Source organism: Micromesistius poutassou, assembly GCF_964030765.1.
Source record: "Micromesistius poutassou genome assembly, chromosome: 24".
Taxonomy (NCBI): domain Eukaryota; kingdom Metazoa; phylum Chordata; class Actinopteri; order Gadiformes; family Gadidae; genus Micromesistius; species Micromesistius poutassou.
Window position 1 is genome coordinate 2,653,466 of NC_140294.1, and position 7,976 is coordinate 2,661,441.

Genomic DNA, 7,976 nt, shown 5'->3' on the forward strand with positions numbered 1-7,976 from the left:
TTCCAGATTAGTCATCTGATTATTTTTCCAAGTACAATTGTGCGTTTTCAGTGCCTTGCTGTGGTTCTGAACTCAATCTCAGGTGAGAAAAATCTTTCATTATTTTTTGTTCAGGTTCCACAAATGTTCCTGATGAATGTAGTAGAAAAGCCAAGCCATGTCACGGTCAACTAGAACAAGCTGTAACTACCCGTTAGTTGGGTGGAAACACAAGTTTAACAGCACCCCCTGTTGGCCATGATGTTACCTGCATGTCCTTAGGGTTGGTGATGCACGTGTTGTCTTGTTGTAAAAGCCTTTAAGAGGGCCGAGCCAAAAAGTAAGATTGTCAAAGACTCAATTCTTGTCCTACATGCATTTCTGCATTGTACTTTGAAGAGAGAAAGAGAGAGGTCTACCCTCAATTTTCTACCGCTCTCAAGAATGCAGGGTGAATGTTTTTTTTTGTGTGCTCATCAAAGCAGTTTTAGTCTTGTCTTTTTGTCAATGTTTGTATTCCTTGAATTCTCAACAATCTATATGTGAATGTATTTTATTAGCATTTTATTGTGATGTTAAGTTTCTTGAGAACTAAAATTACTTAATATTTTAGTTCTTACAGGGAAAAATAATATTTTTTAAGTTGATGTAAATTGAAGTATGCTGAGAGAAATGTTGAATGTAATGCTCTGTTCACAACTGGTTGTAGTGTTGCCTTCCGATACATTTATTTCAATGGAAGATGGATGACTGCCAGTAATGGATACATTGGAAATGTATCCGTCGGCGGATATGTTCAGAACTGTTGAAATACCATATTGGTGGTTGGGACTGAAATCAACCATAAAAGCCATCTAACACAAAATGTTTCTTGTTTTCCTAAAGAGAAAATGCGTCCAGGGTATTTTTCTCTATAAATCGTTTAATACTGATCTTTTGTTTTTAATGTCGGCTACATAAGCCTATTTAGCAAACCAGCTCGAAAAACAAACAACAAAACTTTACGTTGTATTGCACGCACAGCAAGACTGTGCAATGCATAAATTGGATACCGGATTAAAGCAGAAATGTAATCAAGGGCCATTGTACACGTTTATATAAGATCACAATTTTGCCCTCATGATAAAATTACAAGGATTTTATTTTTATCAGTTGTATATTTATATTTATATGAAATAATACATATATTAATTAGGTGAGTCTTAGTTTTTTTGCTCGCTTTGAATATTTTCAGTTGGTTTCCTTGACTTCCTCTGGGCCCTGCACGTGACGACGTCACCCGCTCTAGCCAAAGGTGGCTATCACAAAAGCTAACAACGTCGTACAACGTCAATATTTAACCTAGAAACCAAATGTAAAACCTAAACTGTTCCGGTATTTCTTGTTTCACTTGTCCATAAATTATACATCAGTTGAAAAAATGCTTGTTGAGCATCAGGGCTTTGTGTGGTTACAATGGTTCCCTATGGAGACTTGTTTGTTGACACAGTCCTGTCTTTTTTAACTTTTTTAAAATTGTGAAAAGACTTGCATACAAGAAAGGACAGACACACTTTGACAAACAAGGGTTTATCTACTTCTATTGACTCATCGTGTCCAATTTATCCGGAGTCTGAATAGTTTTTTGAGAACGAGTCCTTTGGTTTGAGGCTATATTCATCATACATGCAGTGTTGCCAGATTGGGCAGGACCACCCAATTGGGCTAATTTTGATCACAATAGGCAGGAAAAATGTGGGCAAGTACATGCAATTTGGGCTGGTTTTGAAAAAAAAACAGCGGGATTATAATTATTTTTTACAAACAATACCATGGACGTGAGGTTGGGTTGACGTTTCGAGTCAACACAATAACCTTAGTATTAAGGGGTGGGGAGGGCCAGCAGACTTGTCAATCAAACCACCCCATCAGGTGTTTGGAGATTTGATTCATGATGTATAAGTGGACTGTACATAGTTATTCTCAGGTTGATGCTCTTCAAGTTCTATTATTTCAGCTCATGTTCCAAACATACTGTGTGTGTGTGTGTGTGCACGAATGGGTGAGTGTGAGGTAGAAATTGTAAAGCGCTTTGAGCCGATGCAGGTTAAAAAATGCATACAGTCTAAATAACCTCTAGCATTTACTATTTACTAGAAGTAAATACCCCAGGATATACAAAATGCGGTTTACTCAAACTATTTGTTTTACACTGACACTACTAACCAAATATTGTCATTGGGACTTTAACACACTTTTATCCATTCCGTACAACCGATTAAGGTTGTACGGAATGGATAAATTAAGTTGTAAGTTAATAGGATTGACTTGATGGTACAGCATCTCCTGCTCTGGCCATATATATTGTGACCCTGCTCTAACTCACCATACATATAACAGTGGCGCCCTCTACAGGCTACAGGCAGTAACTACATATTGTATAAGATCAGAAAACCGGTCACCAACGCATGCCTGCTTGAAATGCCTAACATCGCTGTAAAGCGTTGCAATGTGCTAAACCCTGCTACATTTCTTCCCATAGAAGCACTCCCAAAACATGCTACAGGACCACTCCACAACCTGAAACCCGGTGACTGGGTGGTAGTCCGAGACCTAAGTAGAAACCGCCAGGTGGACAGGACCTCATTAGGTGTTGCTGACAACCCAGTCGACTGTCAAAGAGGACGGAGGCCGCCAGGACCATGGCATCCCTTCCGCATGCATGGCTAGAGCCTGCGCTAGTCAATGGAGATCCATCCTATTCTTTGCCTTGTTGATCACATCCCCATCTACTTGACAGAATATGTCAATTGACCAGACACCAACAACACGCACTGACCACTCCACTGACATCTCCCTGAATTGTTCCATCCGACAGCTACTGAATCTGCTCAGACTATTAGTCCAGTAGCATAGAGCAAAGGCGTTCAACTCCTCATCAATCTTTGGTTACAACATGTCCGCTACACACAGCTACAACTCTGACCACTTCCAACTGCATCGCCTCTTCCAATGGTTCTGAATGAATTTAAAGCCCGTAATCAGACACTTGCTGGGATTGAATCATTCTGCTATTGTTGTTGTACCATAAATAAAAATGTGAATTGGATCAATTTCATTTATTATTATCAGCATCTATTCGTCAATGCAAACTTGTTCAGGGCATAGCGGAGCTATAACACTGCAGCAGATGGCTCTGTGCAGACGGCACTGTCAAAGCTAGAAACACTCAGTAGTCGTCCTGCGGAAATGTCTGGCTATGACGACTCTGGTATGTGGGGATTGATGGACTCAATGTTTGGACGATTGAAAGCCATTATTGTTACTGTTGTGACTGCACTTATAGCCGCAATTGCCTTGCTAGGGCTATGCTGATGTTGTATAATTAAGCAATAGATCACGACAGGCTGTGGTATGTTCTCATTATACCACAGTTAAGGGGCGTTGTCCGTCCCGATGCGCAGCGGAGGGACGGCTTTCTCGCTTTTGAAAAAGTGAGAAAGTCGGAAAAGCATTTTTTTTTAACAAATACAAAAAAGTAGTCCCTCCTGGCTGTCTGCAAAGTGTACGGCAGTTGCTATGCAACACACTGTAGCGTCCTTCACAGAGAAGGCTAGAGACGGTAGCTTGGTTCGCCGGCAATTTAGCCTATCGAGTTCACTCACCGTGTGCCTATTGCTTTACAACATTTCCACCCTCTCCATCAATCAACATATTTTTAGGCTTCAGTGAACTATGCTATTGCTTTTATATATAAATAAACAACAGGTCAAGTTAGGCGCGGAATGATACTGAACTCTGTAAACTGAATGGGCGTCATAGCTGTGTGTATATTCTCATTATACAACAGTTGGGAACCAATCAGATCGCTTGATTTAAGCCACCCATTTTATAATTAAGCAATAGATCACGACAGGCTGTGGTATACGCTCATTATACCACAGTTAAGGGGCGTTGTCCGTCCCGACGCGCAGCGGAGGGGCGGCGACCCCCTTCACTGTGGTATAATGACCGTATATCACTGACTGAAGTGATCTATTGCTTTTATAAAACGGTTACGTAAATATGGTGAAATTAAAGTCATAGACACCCTCAATTTTGAAAAAGCTAGAAAGTCGGAAAAGCATTTTTTTTAACAAATACAAAAAAGTAGTCCCTCCTGGCTGCCGGCAAAGTGTACGGCGGTTGCTATGCAACACACTGTAGCGTCCTTCAGAGAGAAGGCTAGGCTAAAGACGGTAGCTTGGTTCGCCGGCAATTTAGCCTTCTATCGAGTTCACTCGAACTCGATAGTAGGCTAAATTGCCGACCGTGTGCCTATTGCTTTACAACATTTCCACCCTCTCCAGCAATCAACATGTTTTTTAGGCTTCAGTGAACTACGCTATCGCTTTTATATATACATAAACAACAGTTAGAGTTAGGCGCGGAGTGATACTGAACTCTGTAAACTGAACGGGCGTCATAGCTGTGTGTATACGCTCAATATACAACGGTTGGGAACCAATCAGGTCGCTTGATTTAGGCCCCCCGTTTTATAATTCCCTGTGTTTGCGGCCCCGGGATGAGAGACATAGAATGTGGAGTCTCTCATCAGATTGACCAGATTCAGCTCTTACTTCATAGGGACCCCGGTGAATATGACATGTATTAGGGCTGGGCGATATGGACCAAAGTCATATCTCGATATTTTCAAGCAGAATGTCGATATAAGATATATATCGATATTTTTTGACTCAATAACATAGTTGCCGTTGCCGTGCTGCTCCAACTCGTCATTCTACATCGGGGGAGGCGCTGTGCTTTCATTTCCCGCCTGCCTGCGTCGCTGTGCTCACTAATCTGCCTTGCTGATTGCAAACTAAATCCTAAATTTGGGTGTAGGCCAGGGTAGCTAAAAATTTTAAAATCAGTCTGTCAAAAACAGTCGGAGCAAGATGTGGCAAATGCGTTTGATGGACATTTTTCGCTCTCAAGGGGATTTTAAAAAGTGACGTGAGTGGAAGAGCGGGCCAGGGCAGAGTGTGTGTGAGGCAGAGCGGGACGGAGAGAGATAAGCAGAGCAGAGTCCTGTACGGGTCTTATTTTGCAAACCCGCAACCGCCCATACGCGCAATACTTAGAACCGCATCCGACCCGTGTTCCGACAGTAGCGCGAATTACATTCCGCACCCGACCAGACCCGCTATAAATTGATACCGACGCCGGACCCGCACCCGAAGGAAAATTAGACACATTAGATGGAACGCCTGGGAAATACACTATCTGGTGTTTGGCGTGGTGCTTTAGATTACTGTGCAAAAAAGCACATCATCCACTGTTGACGGTTTTAATTGACTCCTCCGTCTCGCTCGCTTGCTGCGCTGGATGCACTGAGCAGGGATGGCGAGGATAAATCTGGCAATCTGAGCAATATTGGGAAATGAACGACCGTGCTCTCCCCACCACGATAACACACCAAAAGAGTCATCTTTAGGTGTTTTGTAATCAATGTAAGCAGCAACTTCGTCCCGATACTGCGGAGCCTCATCACTGGAATCCTCTACATCCGACCCAACCCACACCAGTGTCCGACACAGTAGGCTACATTATTTTTCACCCATTTCATCCAAATTGTGTGGGTACCCGAACCCGTACAGGACTCTGAAGCAGAGTGAGGAAATAGCAGGCGGCAGGCGCAGCTCGGAGCGGCTTTTTTTGAAGCAAATGTGCTGTAATTTCAACGCAAATTAACTATATCGATGTTGACGATAGCGTCTCGTTCCATATCTCGTTTGAAAAAATATTGATATATTTCAAATATCGATATACCACCCAGCCCTAACGTGTATCCAATTCCTGGTTGGGTACCCCCTTTCCATGTCGTTCCACAACAACAATGTTTAATTTCCCAATTACTTAAGGTCTAAGAAATTTGAGTAAGAATAGAGACTGTACATTATTCTTTCGGGGCATTGGTTGACCTTTCAGCTTGCCAATAGTCTGTCTGAACCTAGGTTATTTTGAGACAAGAAATTATAGAAATAAAATCTAAGGAGGGCGATGATTGGTCGTCTGGTCCTGTATCCCGTTTGAAACAGAACACGCTGCTTTGAGGAAAGGGAGAAAAAAAGTGTTTTTTCCTTTGTGTGATTTGTTGTATATGTTGAATGCTAAACTAACTTTAATGAGATATCTTTCCCTCTACTTACTCTTTTCTCTTCATCATTAATGAGGAGATAATTATGACATGTGCTGAGGAAGGTTTCATCATTGGTTGTGTGTAACATGTTGTGGTGACACCTCTTACACAGATAGAAGAACAACAAGGTGCCAACAAATTCCTTTGTGGACAAGCCCACGTGACGCACTTGTTTTTCCGTTTGTCCGTTCACGTGTGTGCATTATTCAGAGTAAATAGAATAACGTCCTATGTGGATGAAACCAAATCCTGACCCGATGGTAAACTACATTTTATTTTTAAGTATGGCCTTATAAAAACGTTTTGTTCATTGATCCTCATATCTGCTCATGATCTTTTGCCTCAGGTCTTTGCCTCAGGTTTCATTAACCAACTGAGTGTCTTCTCTTCTCTGTGATTGTTCATACTGAACCATTATTATTATACACTACAATAGACCACTTAACTAATTAGGGTTGCTTCTGAAGGTATCATTGTGTATCTATTTGGACTGAGGATAGCCAAAGTGAAAGGGGTTGAATGTTATGAATTAAAATATCATATATGGACAATGGAATTATATATTAATTGGTGTCCATTGGAATAGTGATTTACTAGGGGGTTGAACTTTTGCACTTTTTTGGTGTACAGCTGGCGGAAGTGGGAGATGGAGATGACAACTTGTCAGCTGCCTACAGGAACTCAAATCATGGATGACCACAAACCTACTCACACTCAACAGTAACAAGACAGAGCTCATGGTGGTGGCCCCTGCACCACTGCTCAGGGAGGTTGGCGACCTGGCCCTGGTTGTGGATGGCTGCTCCATTTCCCCATCTCCTGAGGCGCGCAACCTGGGCGTCATCCTGGACTCTACCCTCTCCTTTCAGTCCCACATCAAGAACATCACCAAATCCGCCTTCTAACACTCAGAAACATCTCACGACTCCAGCCTTCGCATTCAGTAACTGAGACACTCATCACTCATCACCTCCCATCTGGACTCCTGCAACGGTGTCCTGTCTGGACTGCCCACCAAGGCCCTTAGCAGACTCCAATACGTCCAGAACTCAGCTGCCAGGGTTCTAACCCACACAAAGCCCCGGAAGCATATCACTCCCACCCTCCAACAGCTCCACTGGTTCCACTCCACTCCACCAGTCAAGTCACGTAACCCCCTCAAAATTCTCCTGCTTACCTACAAATCTCTCCATGGACTCTCACCCAATACCGCACAGATCTCCTCCACCTCTACACGCAGTCACACTTCCTACAGTCCTCTGACAAGGACCTGCTGGCCCCTGCACCAGATTGTGGACCTTTGGGGACAGGGCATTCTCTGCCAACGCTCCCACACTCTGGAACAGCATGTTCAAAAAGCACCTTAAAACATTCCTTTTCACCAAGTCCTTTGATCCCTAACCCCCCTCCCCTTTTTGTTAAGCGACATTGGGTACTATGAAAGGCGCTATTTAAATCGTTATTATTATTATTATTATTATTAAACCGGGCGTGTGATTTATACCCCGGATTCACTTGATAGAATATGACACCGATAAGACAACTTTTCTGTCTGCTAGGCTGTCGTGTGATGTAGCCGTTTACTATTGAAATAATTAATCGTTTGAAATGTAGTAATCGTTTGGGACCCCCAGGCTTACTCCCAGGATTTAGGCCTGGGAGTAATTTCAGCTCAAAATCTTGCAAGCGAGCCGCTGGCTGAGGTGCCATGAGATGGAGCATTTGCTTAGGCTTTGTGAGTCACTTCCTGTAGGGCTGTAGGGCTACTCATTTACATTTAGGGCATTTAGCAGACGTTTTATCCAAAGCGATTCACAATAGGTACTTTGTCGGAAGA